This window comes from Elephantulus edwardii, unplaced genomic scaffold, assembly GCF_000299155.1.
Source record: "Elephantulus edwardii isolate Elephantulus edwardi_28Jun2011 unplaced genomic scaffold, EleEdw1.0 scaffold00031, whole genome shotgun sequence".
Classification (NCBI taxonomy): Eukaryota; Metazoa; Chordata; class Mammalia; order Macroscelidea; family Macroscelididae; genus Elephantulus; species Elephantulus edwardii.
Window position 1 is genome coordinate 15,247,398 of NW_006399781.1, and position 14,172 is coordinate 15,261,569.

A 14,172-nucleotide genomic window follows, 5' to 3' on the forward strand; every position below is an offset into this window, starting at 1 on the left:
CCCACAGGATATCCATCCACTTCTACCCCCTCCCTTCACATCTATCTCCCTTTCACCAGCCCTCCATCTAATAACTTACAGAGAGTGTAAATTAATCCTGATGATGCTCAATTATCAAATTTATTTTGAGAGACAGGAGACCCCAAATAAGCAAAACACTTCTGAGAAACAAAATTGAGGTGGAAAGCATAGCACTCCCTGACCTCAAAATCCATTATACAGCAGTGGTAACCAAAACAGCATGGTACTGGTACAATAACAGGCACACAGACCGACGGAACAGAATTGAGAACCCAGAAATAGACCCAGCTACTTATGGTCAACTGACATTCGACAAGGAAATCAAAGCTGTCAAATGGGGAAATGATAACCTCTTCAACAAATGGTGCTGGAAAAATTGGACTTCCACCTGCAGAAAGCTGAAACAGGATCCACATCTTACACTATAAACAAAAATCACCTCACGGTGGATCAGAGACCTGGGAGTAAAGCCACAAACCATAAAATTCATAAGAGACAAACTGGGATCAAGCTTAGAAGCACTAGTCCAATATATAAAGAGACTGCCAAATACAACCAGAAATGCACCATCTAAAGAGGATAAAACTGATGCATGGGACCTTCTAGAGACCAATCTCCTCTATGCATCAAAAACTTTTTTCGAAAGAGTGAAAAGAAAACCTGCTTACTGGGAACAGACATTGGTAATAGACTCCCAGACAAGAGTCTTATAAAGAAAGTTTACAGAATACTTCTAGGTCTCCACAAGAAAAGGACTGATAACCCAATTATGAAATGGGCAAAAGACATGGAAAGAAGTTTCACAAAAGAAGATATTTGAATGGCAATCAGACACAGAAAGAAATGTTCAAAATCACTGGCAATAAGAGAGATGCAAATCAAAACCACAATGAGGGACCATCTCACTCCAGTAAGAGTGGCAAAGTTTAACAGGGCTGTAAGTAATAAATGTTGGAGAGAATTTGGCAAGATAGGAACTCTTATTTGTTGTTGATGGGATTGTAAAATAGGACTACTATTCTAGAAGGCAATTTGACACTTCCTCAAAAAGATGAACATAGAAATTCTATATGACCCAGCTATTCCACTATTTGGAACATACCCTGAGGAAATGAGAACTGAGGCACAAACTGATATTTGTGCACCAATGTTCATTGCAGCATTATTCACCATCACAAGAACATGGAAACAGCCCAAATGTCCAACCACAAATGAATGGATTGAGAAACTATGGTACATTCACACAATGGAATACTACATAGCACGCAGGAGCAATAACTTTGTAAATTATTACCTAACTTGGGAGAGACTGGAGAGCATTACGCTGAGTGAACTAACTCAGTCCCACAAGGACAAATATTGTATAAAACCATTATTGTAGAATGAGTATAAGCCTCCAAAGAAAGTGGAGGAAGGTGGAAGCAGAGGGATGAGGATGTAGAGGGGTATTAACCATGGAGTTGTATAATTTGATGGAGGGGGGATGAAGGAAATTGGAAATATTTGTTCTCAAAATCAATATTTTCAAATTTTGTATTATAAAATAAATTTTTTTATTGTTATGGGATAATTTTTGTAGGAACAGCTTTAGAACCAAGGATTACAGAGGTAAGAGTATTTAAGAAATGATCCAAAGAATATTCTTATAATTATGCGTCATCTTTTCCATAATAAGTTCAAAGTGGCTTACAATTAGGCTAATTTTTCACATACATTTATATCTATAATGTTGTTGTTATGTGTTGTCAAATCATTTGCGACTCGTAGTGACCCTATGTACAATAGCTCTGAACTCCGCTTTATCTAATGAATAAGTGGGCAATGAATAAAGATGACAGAAAAGGAATTGATGCTTTTGAGCTGTGGTATTGGAGAACAGCACTGAACATCCCATGGACGGCCAAGAGAACAAACAGCTATATCTTGGAGATGATTCAGCCAGAATGCTATTTGAAGACAAGAATGATGAGGCTTCACCTCACATACTTAGGACATGTTGCTAGGTGGTGCTATTCCTTGGAGGACATGATGTTGGGAAGGGTGGAGGGTCGGCGAAGGAGAGGTGACTAATGTAATGGGCTCTTGTGTGTCACAAAGTGTGAGAATGGTGCAGAACAGGACAGGGTTCAGATCTTTTGTTCATAGGGTTAATACGAGTCATACTTGACTCAGTGATATCTAGCAACAACATCTGCTCTATCCTGAGCCTGTCTGCCTCTGACACACCTACGCCCACCAACCCAGTCACTGAATCAATCCATTTCATCCAGGATCTTTCCCTCTGGCACTCTCTCTCTACCCTTCCAAACATCAAGTCCTTCTCCAAGGACTGATCCCTCCTGGCCACATGCCCAAAGTTTATTAAATGGAGCTTCAAAATCCTTGCCTCCAAGGAGCAGCCTAGTTTCACCCTCTCTGACACATATAAATGCATTGCCAAAGAAATAACCATAATGATAGACAAAAACAGTAACTGACATTAAATCATTAACTACTCACATGGTTACTGTTGGTGAGAACAATAAGCCACAGAAGGCAGTATGTGAAAATGTAACTCATCAGGAAAGATTTAAAAAGTTGGAATAAACCTTCCACAAATAGCAGTCAACCTGCATCATAGTCAGTGCTTCACCTCTTTTACACTATGGTGGTGGACAGAACACCTTGAGTTTTCCCCATACATAAAATAAGCCTAACAATTGTTCCTTCTTCTGTACTTTGCAATGCAATTTGAGTTTTGAAAATTTGCTGTGTTTACCGAGTTCTGCCAAGAAATCTAGAGGACAGCTACCTAGCCAACTGACTGGAAGAGATCCATATTTTTTTTCCATTTCAAATAAAGGTGATCCAACAGAGTGTCAAAATTATTGAACAATATCAATAATAACACAAATAAGCACAATCCTGCTGAAGATTATCCAAAAATGACTTGAACAGTATATTAACAGAGAACTGTCAGATGTACAGGGTGGGTTTAGAAGATGCTGTGGCATTATAGCTAATGTTAGATATACCTTAGCTGAAAGCTGAGAGTACCAGAGAAATGTCTCTCTCTGTTTTATCGACTGTGCAAAGGCATTTGACTTTGTCGATTACAACAAAGTGTGATTAACCTTGCTAAGAATAGGAATCCAAGACACTTGATTGTGCTCAGGAAAAATCTTTACTTGGGTCAGGAGGCAGTCATCAAAACAGAGCAAGGAGATACAGCAAATCACAAAACGCATGTGTTAGGGCTGTGTTCTTTCTCCATAATTTTTTAATCTATATACCCAATGCCACATCCTTTTTAGAATCTGGCTTGAATTTATTGCATTTTCCTGTGGATATGTTGTTGAAATAATTTTAAAATTATGTTGAGTGTCATTTTATTTATGTATGATATTACTGATATTTCTGATCATTTTCATAATCGTTTGAATTACCTTTCTTTGGAATATGTATAGATTTCTTCTAGCTAATTGATCAGTTCGCTCTCTTCCAAATGTCTTAGTGTAAAAGAATGAGCACTTTCAGTGTTTGTTACAGCATCTCAGTAAGTACTTTTTCAACTACTACAACCTTGTTTTCACCCATGTCCAAGGTACAGCACGGACTTCTTTCAGTATGACAGGTATTTTTTGAGTTTGTGTGTTTAAAATTGTGTGCTAGCCCCTAAAATGGCCAAAGGTCAAGCAATGCTTTATTGATATGGTCACTCTGTGTATTCATTCTTCTTTTGCATCTTACTGAATTATTCAAAATTTTGCTCATAGAATCATCTAATATCACAACTTCAGACATATTTTTTTAATAATTCAGGTATTTTGTCTTGAGAAATGCCAAGTATAGTTTTCTCTTTTGTTTGTTACAGCAAGTCTTTTTACACTTAATGATAATATTTTGCCTTCACAAGCTATCATTTGGAATCTTCTGTTCATCATTTTCATTTAATTGTGGTTTTGGAAAAGAGTACTGTATATATCATCGACTGCCAAAAGTACAAACAAATGTCCTAGAGAAGTACAGCCAGGATGTCCCTTAGTGACAAGGTGGTAAAACTTGATCTCCTATTCTTTGGCTATGTCATTAGAAGGGACCAGTTGTTGAAAAAAGACATCATGGAAGATGGCACTAAAAGCGAAGAAGGAAGCCCCTGCCCCTCTTAAAACTGAAGCCAAAGCAAAGGCATTAAAGGCCAAGAAGGCAGTCCTGAAGGGCATCCACAGCCAAAAAAAAAAAAAAATCCACACGTCACCCACCTTCCGGAGGCCTAAGACACTGAGACTCCGAAGGCAGCCCAAATACCCCTGGATGAGGGCCCCCAGGAGAAACAAGTAAGCTTGACCACTATGCCATCATCAAATTTCCCCTGACCATGAGTCAGCTATGAAGAAGATAGAAGATAACAACACACTTATGTTCATTGTGGATGTCAAGACCAATAAGCACCAAATTAAACAAGCTATAAAGAAGCTCTATGACATTGATGTGGCCAAGGTCAACACTTTGATTAGTCCTGATGGAGAGAAGAAGGATTATGTTCGAAGGACTTCTGACTATGATGTTTTGGATGTTGCCAACAAAATTGGGATCATCTAAACTGAGTCCAGCTGGCTAATTCGTAATACAAATTTTTCTGACCAAAAAAAAAAAAAAAGACATCATGCTTAATAAGATCGTCAGCTTGAAAGAAGAAGATCCTCAACAAGGAAAAACAGACCCTGACACAATGACTCTAACAATGAACTGAGTTCATCAGAGATAATGAAGATGTTTCAGGTTAGGGCACAGCTCACATCCATTGTTCACAAGATTACTATGAGTTGTAGCTGACTTGATGACATCTTAAAACAACAGCAACAATAACAACGGAAAGCATGTTCAGAATCCCATCTGGCCCAAAATTTGATCTTTCTCTCTTGTATTTTATTTTCTTTTTCATATGTAAGGGAGCTCTGGTGGTAAACAGCTATGCCGCCATCCCTAAGGCATTCAGTTTGAAGCCACCAGCTGCTCTGCGGGAGAAGAATGAACAATCTCCTCCCATGCGATTAACTGCCTCTGAAAACCTGCCAGAGGGTCAGTTATCTGTCAGTTCCAACTCTCAAGTACACAACAACAGCAACATCCTTGATGTAGACTCTCAACTCATCTGATGTTTGGTTATAGGTGTTCAGTGCATCAAATATATTCTTCAGATAGCGTTGAAATTCAGGGGACATACACTCAAGATTAATCTTTGACTTTGATAGATTTGCTTTAGCTTTCTGCAGTTTCTAATTAAACTTGCATATAAGACAGTCTGTTTCTTTGGTTTTCATTTGACTAGGTAGACAATTTGATCCTTCTGTATTATATCTAGTGTGGTCCACATGAATGATCATTGTTTACATTATGGGAATAAAGGATGTTTGTAATTTATAAGTAATTGGTTTTGTCGGATTCTATCATATGATCTCTGAGTTGTGCTATGGCTACCCTCATATTTTTCCCCCCAATAACTGATCTTTTGTGGTTGTTTCTAACCTTTATTGTTTCAGTGATAAGGAATTATTAAAGTAGGTTGATTGCATGCTTACTCAGTTATAAATTATAGTTATTAGTAAAAATCTTTCCTTTATTCATTGTTGGCATTGTTGTTGTTATGTGCCGTCAAGTCACTTGCATCTCATAGTGACCCTGTGTACAAAAGCCCTAAACTCTGTTCTGTCCTGTGTCAATCGCACTCTCTCCGATACACCCATCCCAATTACCCCAGTCACTGAATCAATCCACTTCACAGAGGGCCTTCCCCTCCTGCGCTGTCCCTCCACCCTACCAGGCATGATGTCCCTTCCCAAGGACCGGTCTCTCCTTAAAACATGTTCAAAGTATGTTAGATGAAGTTCAGAATCTCTGCCTCCAGGGAACTGCCCGATTTAACCCTTGCCAGGATGAATCTGTTTTCCGAGGAGCCCATGGCACCCTCAATACTCTCCTCCAGCACCACAACTCAAAGGCACCAATTCTCCTTCTAAGCTCCTTAGTTACTGTTCAAATCTCTGATGCATAACAAGTGATAGCAAAGACCACGGCCTGTATCAGATGCACCTTAGTCTCCAGAGAGACACGATTGCTCTTCAGTACTTTGGAGAGGTCCCTAACAGCAGACTTTCCCATGGCAATACACCTTTTCATTTCCTGGCTACTGGTGCCAAGAGTGTTGACTGTGGAGCCAAACAAACTAAAACTGTGGACAATCTCAATCTCAATCTCTTCACCATCCATCCTAATGCTTCCAATTGGTCCAATGGTGAGAATCTTTGTCTTCTTGACATTGAGCCTCAATCCATACTGGAGGCTGCAGTCCTTGACCCTCTGCAGCAAGAGCTTCAGGTCCTCCTCAGTTTCAGCAAGCAGGGCTGTGTCATCTGCATATTGCAGATTGTTGATAGAACTTTCACTAATTTTGACCCCACATTTCTCCTCATAGAGCGCAGTCTCCTGGATAATCTGTTCTCCATACAGGTAGAAAAGGTACGGAGACAGGACACATCCGTGGCGTACGCTCTTCCCAATTTTGAACCATGCAGTGTTTCCTTGCTATGTTCTGACAACTGTCTCTTGGTCCAAGTATAGGTTTTGCATTAGCACAATCAAGTGTTCTGGGATTCCCAGTCTTCTCAGAGTCAGCCACAGTTTGTTATGGTCCACACAGTTAAACGCCTTTGCATAGTCAATGAAACACAGGTAGACTTTTGGTATTCCCTGCTTTCAGCTCAGATCCATCTAACATCAGGTACAATATCCCTAGTACCATGACCCCTTCTGAACCCAGCTTGGACTTCTGGCAGTTCTCTGCTGATGTGCTGTTCCAGTCGTTTTTGGATAATATAAATTAGAATAATGGTGATATTACATTGAAGGTCTATGGATACCATACTATAATCAATAGCACTGGACTTAAGAATAGATCTTGAAATAGATACTTTTTAGGATGACTACTTTGTGCCCTTTTTTGCAAGGTTTCAATTTGTTTTATAGGGAATTATTATTAGGTGAAGTTAACTCAATCGCATCTAATAATCAACAGCAATGAAACAGTAACAAAAATTAAATAGAATACTCAAACTTCAAGTGTTCTATTTTACTTTGGACAACTTCCAATTTTTCTGATCCATACTACATTTTTATTATGAATTAATGTGTGCAGCTGGTTTCTTTCCCTTATTTTGAATTTTGCCTCATCAGCAAAAGAAGGTCCCAAAAAGTTTATTTCATCCATGTCTTTATAACTAGGTTAATTAATTTTTTCCTCAACAGTTCCCTACATTTAAAGTACAAACCCTAATTGTTGAAGAAAATAATTATTTCAAGCAACCTAACCAAAAAAAATCACAAGATTTAGTGTAAATAATTATGCATTGGACAGAAGAGAGATGGGCTGAATTAGGCTGCTCTTTCTACTAGTGTTCTCATTTCCTAATCTTTTTGAGAATAACTTGTAGTCCAAAATTTAAAGTGCTGAATAAGCTATCTTAAGTGGCTTAGGAGACTTGAAGAGTTTCATTATTTCCTGACAAATAAATCTGTCTTCGAAAAAGTGTAGCCATAGTGTTCCAAGAAATGAAGATGGCCACATTTTCTTGTTGGACGTGCAAAAGGAAGAATATCTCAGGAGAAGGACAGCATGTTAGGTAAAACAGAAGGTCAATGTCAAAGAAGAAGACTGTCAACAAGATGGATTGACAGTAGCTTCTATATTGGGCTCAAGCATTACAATAATGCAGGATGGACAGTGTTTTGTTTTACTGCATACAGTGCCATTGAGTGAGAAACAAATCTATAGCACGTAACAACAAAAATCTGATATATCAGAAAACACATTTCTTTTAGAATGAAAACTCCTATTCCAAATGTTGCTCAAGAAGTCTAAGGAGAAATCTATGCAGATCAAACTCTTCACACAGAAAATTTAGTGAATTTCATAAAATTAATAAAAACTCATCAATCTGTATGCTTTCACTGGTTGCCACTATTGATTAGGTTTAGCTGCTTTATCTCTGTAATCTCTGCAACATTTTGCCTTGGGCAAACCTGTAGGGCATGAACAGGGGGGGAAAATCTTTCTCTGATAAAAACAAAGAGAAAAAAAGAGAGGAGAAGACAAGGATAGCAAAGAGAAGATGACTTGATCAGAATCCTTGGCAGCATGAGAAAACCCTGCCAGACATGTGGTCAGGCTGACAATCTTCACTTATATGACTCATAAATCCCTATAACCCCAACATGAGCTTATAATAAAAAAATTCTCCAGCAGCCATAATAATGTGCATTCCACTGGGGAAGGGTGTGAAGATATCCTCACAGCTTCACTGTTCAAACTTGTGAAAGAAACTATATCTTCCTTACCCTCCCTAGAATTTAGTGATCCCCACTCATCTCAAGTGGGAAATCAGACTCCACAGCATACACCACCAGCCATGATAGCAAAAAGAAAAAACTAACTACATTTTTAAAGAAATATATCATTATCTCATTTATAATTTATAATTAAATATTTTCATTTGTAATTTTTTTTCATGTACTCAGTATAGAAAATGTTAAGAAGAAACTCCCTTTTATATACAAAGTCTTCTTTTTAAGAAAAAAAAAAACTATAGAAAATGCTAAAAAGAGAAACATAACCAACACTTGGAGATCTTTAAAAGTGAGGCAGGAGTTGCTTTGTTTCATAATTGTTTACTTTTTGTCTCACTAATTTTCTAAGTATTTCTTAAGAATACTATTAGTTGACAATGACTCAATAAAAATAGTGTATTATTTCTGAGTACTAATTATATGGTTTTAATCCATCAGCTGCTCATGGAGAAAGACGAGCATTCTCCCATAAAGATTTATAGCCTTGGAAACCAGTGACGGGTTGAGTGAGTCAAAATTGACCCAACATCAAGGGTCAATGGCGGCTTTCACCTTTCAACAGTGACTAAAGCATCATGGTCATTCAGCTCTTCTTTGATAAATGACTTTATGTAGAAAGTCAGATATATGTTGGTTGGTATGGAAATAAAAGTAACCTTAAATAGTAGTTAATTACTGCTATTGTTGAACTTAGGACATTTGCATTAAATGATTTTTTGACAGCAACAATTTCACCAAGGATTACAATTATTATTAATAATTTCCTTATATAGTTCAACTCTACTCATTGTCATTTGAGTCGGATCTGCCTCTTCATTTGTTTTCTGCGGGTGTAAATTGCATGGGAAGAGATTGCTCATCTTTCTTCCTCAAAGTCCATGGTGAATTCTAAACACTAGAGAGACAAGGTTTGTGTTAGCAGAGAAAGCAACTTGTTATGGATTACGCCAACAGAGTTCCTCAATTGATTTATAAGCAATTAATATTCCATTCTATTGTAAAGTTTCAAACTGTAAGTAGAAATATGGGTAGAGTGTTAATTTTTGTCATATGTAAATACATCTGGAGAATGACACAGGATAGGGTAAGATTCAGCTCTATCCTTCACAGGGTTGCTATGCTGTGACTCATAGTGAACTTCATGACACCTAACAGTTATTATTTACATATAACTACTATATATAATACATATACAACAACATATATATATAGTGTACATATCAAGTAATTATTTTTTTCAATTTGCTTTTTCATAGGTGTTAATACAAAAATACACTTACAAATTAATACTATGACTTCAAGAATGATTGATCTAAGGAAAAAAGTCAAAATGATGTCAAAAACACTGGGGAGCACACCTTTCATTAAAGGTCAGAGATCGTATAAGATGCCTCTTGTTGGAGACAATAAATGAAATTCAACTCCTTCTGTTGTGGTAACCTGGGGAACTGTTCCCAAAGTGATCTAGGATTTCAATTCACTTTAACTCCCAAGCATTTACTGAGTGCCTGCAATATGCCTGATACGACCTGAAACCTGAAGTGAATAAAGGACAAATCTTTACAAAGAGAAGAGCACTCACTATAATATAATAATAAACACTTCATAATTGAGTATGAAAAAGGTACTGTAAAAATAGGGTAGAGAAGCAGACTTAGTGACTTTGGAGAAAATGTTCACAAGATGAGTATTTGAGCTGAGTCCTATGACACAGAATTACTATTGGAAATTGGTAAGTTGGGGTTCAGTGGTAGACTAGACTTGGGGTCTGTGGATAGAATACAGGGGGTAAGGGATGAGGGTTGTCCACGAACCTGGTGTGAAAAAGTTCACTTTCTTTTTTGCTTAAATCTGCCTGAAAATTAGCATCCCCACCAGCTTTATATATTTTATATTTTATAAATGGCAGCTATATTAATTGACTTCAACAAAGAAGTTATAAATTTATTGAAAGGAATATTAATTGGACTTGATGTTACATGTTGTTGCTTAATGTTTCACTAAAGAAGTCCACTCATTACTGTATCACAATTTTTGTAAATAGTTTACTTACATGTCGTCTGCTTTTTTTTTTTTTCTAATACACATTTATTTCTCTTCTACTTTTAAGGCATTATTCTGAGAAAAGGTTGCTAGGCATCACCAGATTAATATAGTGGATTAAAACACTAGACAAATGGATTTATGCCACAAAGATGTTAAGACCCAACATTTTAGAATCACTTGCCAATTGGGGATAGAAAGGTTAATTTGTGCAGTAATAGATGTGTCAAGGGAGAAGGAAAAATCCTTTTAAGGAGAATAGTAGAAACTTCAAAGAATGTAGGAGCAATTTATCACAAAGACCTTAGGAAAAACCTTAGGCAAGGTGAAGCAAAAATTTACCTGACAAGAATTTAATAGAGAGTATTAATCAATCTCAAAACTAAAAACTCAAAACCATTGCCAATTGAGTCACAAGTGACTCGTAACTGACATTCTACTGTATTTCTAAAACTATCAATTGTATTGCCAGAAGAGTGTTCGCCTTTTCCCCTCTAAGTCCCTGGTGGCTTCAAATTGCCAGAGCCTTGTGAACTTCGGGTTAGCAGCGCACCTGGCTGCCGACTATGCCACTAGCGTTCTCTAAAAAAGGCTCAAAAGTGATTCTTTGTGGACAGATTTGAAGACAGGAGCTTGCTAGAATGTGAACAGCATTAGCGTGGAGGAAGACTTGTGCATGGCTAGCTAATCTGTAGGGAGCTCCCGTGCTCTAAAGGATCAGGAGTTGTGCTGACCCACTAGGTGCTTCCCAGAAGAAAGATGAGCAGTCACTTCTTGTGTGATGTCCAGTCTCAGAAAATCCACTGAAGTATCAGGTATGAGTTGGTCTCAGTGTGACAGCACTTAACAAGCTAATCTGTAGTTATACGCAGATCCTCAAAGTTTCATGTGTGCCCTTGAAACCAATAAACAGCAATTATGAATGAAACTGATGTTGGGAGTAAATGCAAAAAAGCCTTAAAATATCATAGAACATGAGTGCTCTCTACAAGAGGAAAGTAAAGTGAACAGAGAAGAACATCAAGGCCCACTGCCAATGTCATTATGAGATTGGATAATGTTGGTTAGGGAACACTGTTATGGCCTTATTTGTGTCCCCCCAAAAGAGACAGTCAAGTCCTAACCTGGGTGCCTGTGAATGTGACCTTATTTGGAAAGGGAATCCTGCAGGTATAATTAATTAGCACTGGAGTAGCAAGGACCCAAAACCAACCTGACTAATGTATACATAAAGAGAAGAGAAACAGAAACACAGAAGGTTATATGAAAGTGGACGTAGAGATTACAGCTGTGCTGCCACAAAGCAAAGACAGCCTGACACTACCAGTCTTCTCCAGAAACTAGGAGACAGGCAAAATTAACCTATGTGTCTTCTCATTAAGATTTGAGATATTGAATGCTTGAAGCCATCTTAAAGACTGGATCATTGATTCACCCACCACAAGTTCATTCTCTATTGTTCCTGATTTTGTGGTTAAGTACCATGGACTCCATTTTGACCCCTAGGGTTTCCTACAAAGCAATCTTTATAAGAACAGGTTGCCAGGTCTTTCTCCCAAGCAGCAGTCAGCAGCCTTGAGGTTAATAGTAGAGTGAGTCATTGTTGCACCACTAGGACTCCTCTTCAGTAATGGATCTTTAATCAAAAGTTGGCAATGCAGTGGGCCTTCAGAAAGTAAATATATACCACCCCTGAAATGTTAGACAGCATATGCAGTCTCCACAGGGCACTGAGTTCTGAACTTTGAGGGCATTCATATGTCTAGCAATTTCTGTCATGATCTACAATGGCAATTCACTCCAAGCATAGAAAGAGTGGCATCTGTTGTACCTATGCGCAATCCTGAACTACTCCCCCTTTCACGCCTCCAAATTTAGTGTATCAACAAATTCGGATGATTCTGTTTGCAACTCGTTCTCTCTGCTGAGTTTCCCCAATATTTCTCTCTACAGGATTGCCCTATCTGCTGCCACATCCATCTTGCTCAGATGATGGCAGAAAACTCAGGGGATTCTCTGACATTGATATTGTCCAAAGAGAGTTTCATCTCCACCTAAAAGCCCAATTCTCTTTATTTGCCCTGCCTCAAAGTCTGCTGAAGTTTTGAGAATAAATTTCTTAATCTAAAACACAAGCATGATCTTTGTCTCTATTTTGATGTTTATTTCTCACTATTTTTTCCACTTCAATTTAAGCAATTGTTTTACCAAATTATTTTTAACTTGGCTAACATTCAAGAACTTCAACCTGGGCTTTTCAACATGCTTTTTCTTCTCCGATAGCATCACACTCCTGCTGTTTCCTTGACTTCTTTTCCTGAAGAGCATCTCTAACCCTTTTCTAACTCTGAAGAGTTCTTGAACAGGGGCAGCGATTCTAAGTGAAGCACATCTTATCTCACCAGTTTGTAATCCTGCCTGGCAAGATTCACAAGGTCAAGGACTGAGTTTCTCTTCTCACTGCATTGCCAGCGCCCAACACCGCAGTTTTGAGGCGTGGATGGTGGTTCATCGGTAGACTTCTTGCCAACTCTGTGGGAAGCTAGGTTCAATTTTCAGCCAGTGTTCCTCATGCACAGTCCCCATCTATCTGTCAGTGGAGGCTGGCATGTTACTACAATTTTGGACAAGATTCTAAAAAGAAGCCTCTTAAGATCTATTTTTAAAAATCACCCAGTGAAAAATACCATTGACTGTAATGGTCTGATCCGCAACCCACAGGCAAAAATCGTTTTCCTTGAGCGTGACGCTGCCATGAATCAGGGACCAGCTGCATGCAACTAACATCACACCAACTGGTAAGCACTTAATAAATACCTGTGAGGTGGATAAATGAATAAGACAGACATGTAATAAAATTCGTGCTTTGAAATAAAGAATATTGATAGGGTAATAATATCTCTTAGATATTACAATATCCATCCACATCTATATTTCTTTTAAAATGTTGCATATTAAATGTTATATCTTGCTATTTTATGTGACATCCACTTCCGTAAATACCTTGTCTCTGGAAATCCTATGAACCTGGAGAAAGGATCAAAGTCACACAAGTGTTGAAGACTTTCATTCATAGGGTCATTATGAGTCGCCTATGACTACACGGCACTTAACAACAACAACAACCACTAAATATTCATTGATACCTCCCAATTATATGAGTAATGCAGGAATAACATTCTATCACAGTACATACAACAAAATGGTTTACAAATATTGCTTCTTCATCTTCTTTCCACTCTGTGCTTTACATTATTCCTGAGTGTACAATAGCACAGACGGACACGCAAGACAAGATCATTTGCATCTGAACCATATCCGAGTTGAGAAAATGCTAAAATTGTACTATTGTTTTCTGACAAGTCACCTTTTACTAAATGATGTAATTCTTTAAATTTTATTTCATATTTTCTCTTATGTACCTTCCTTTCTCTGAAATGCAAAAAAAAATGTAAATGATACTGGATAGTCTTTATATATTAAAAAAATCAAACAAACTCTCCTCATCTTGTTCCCTGCAAAGTCTCCAGATTGCTAAGACACACAAAAAGTAAATAGAATGCACTGACTCTTCAGAGTAAATAACACTGGAAGAGACTACGTAGGGCCATGTGTAAAGAGTGTAGAAGAGGAGACAAATAAACAATCCTCACCTGGTTTTAGTTACCACTGACAGCAAAGCAGAAAAGGGTCCATGGATTTTTATGTTTACCCAAATTACGAAAT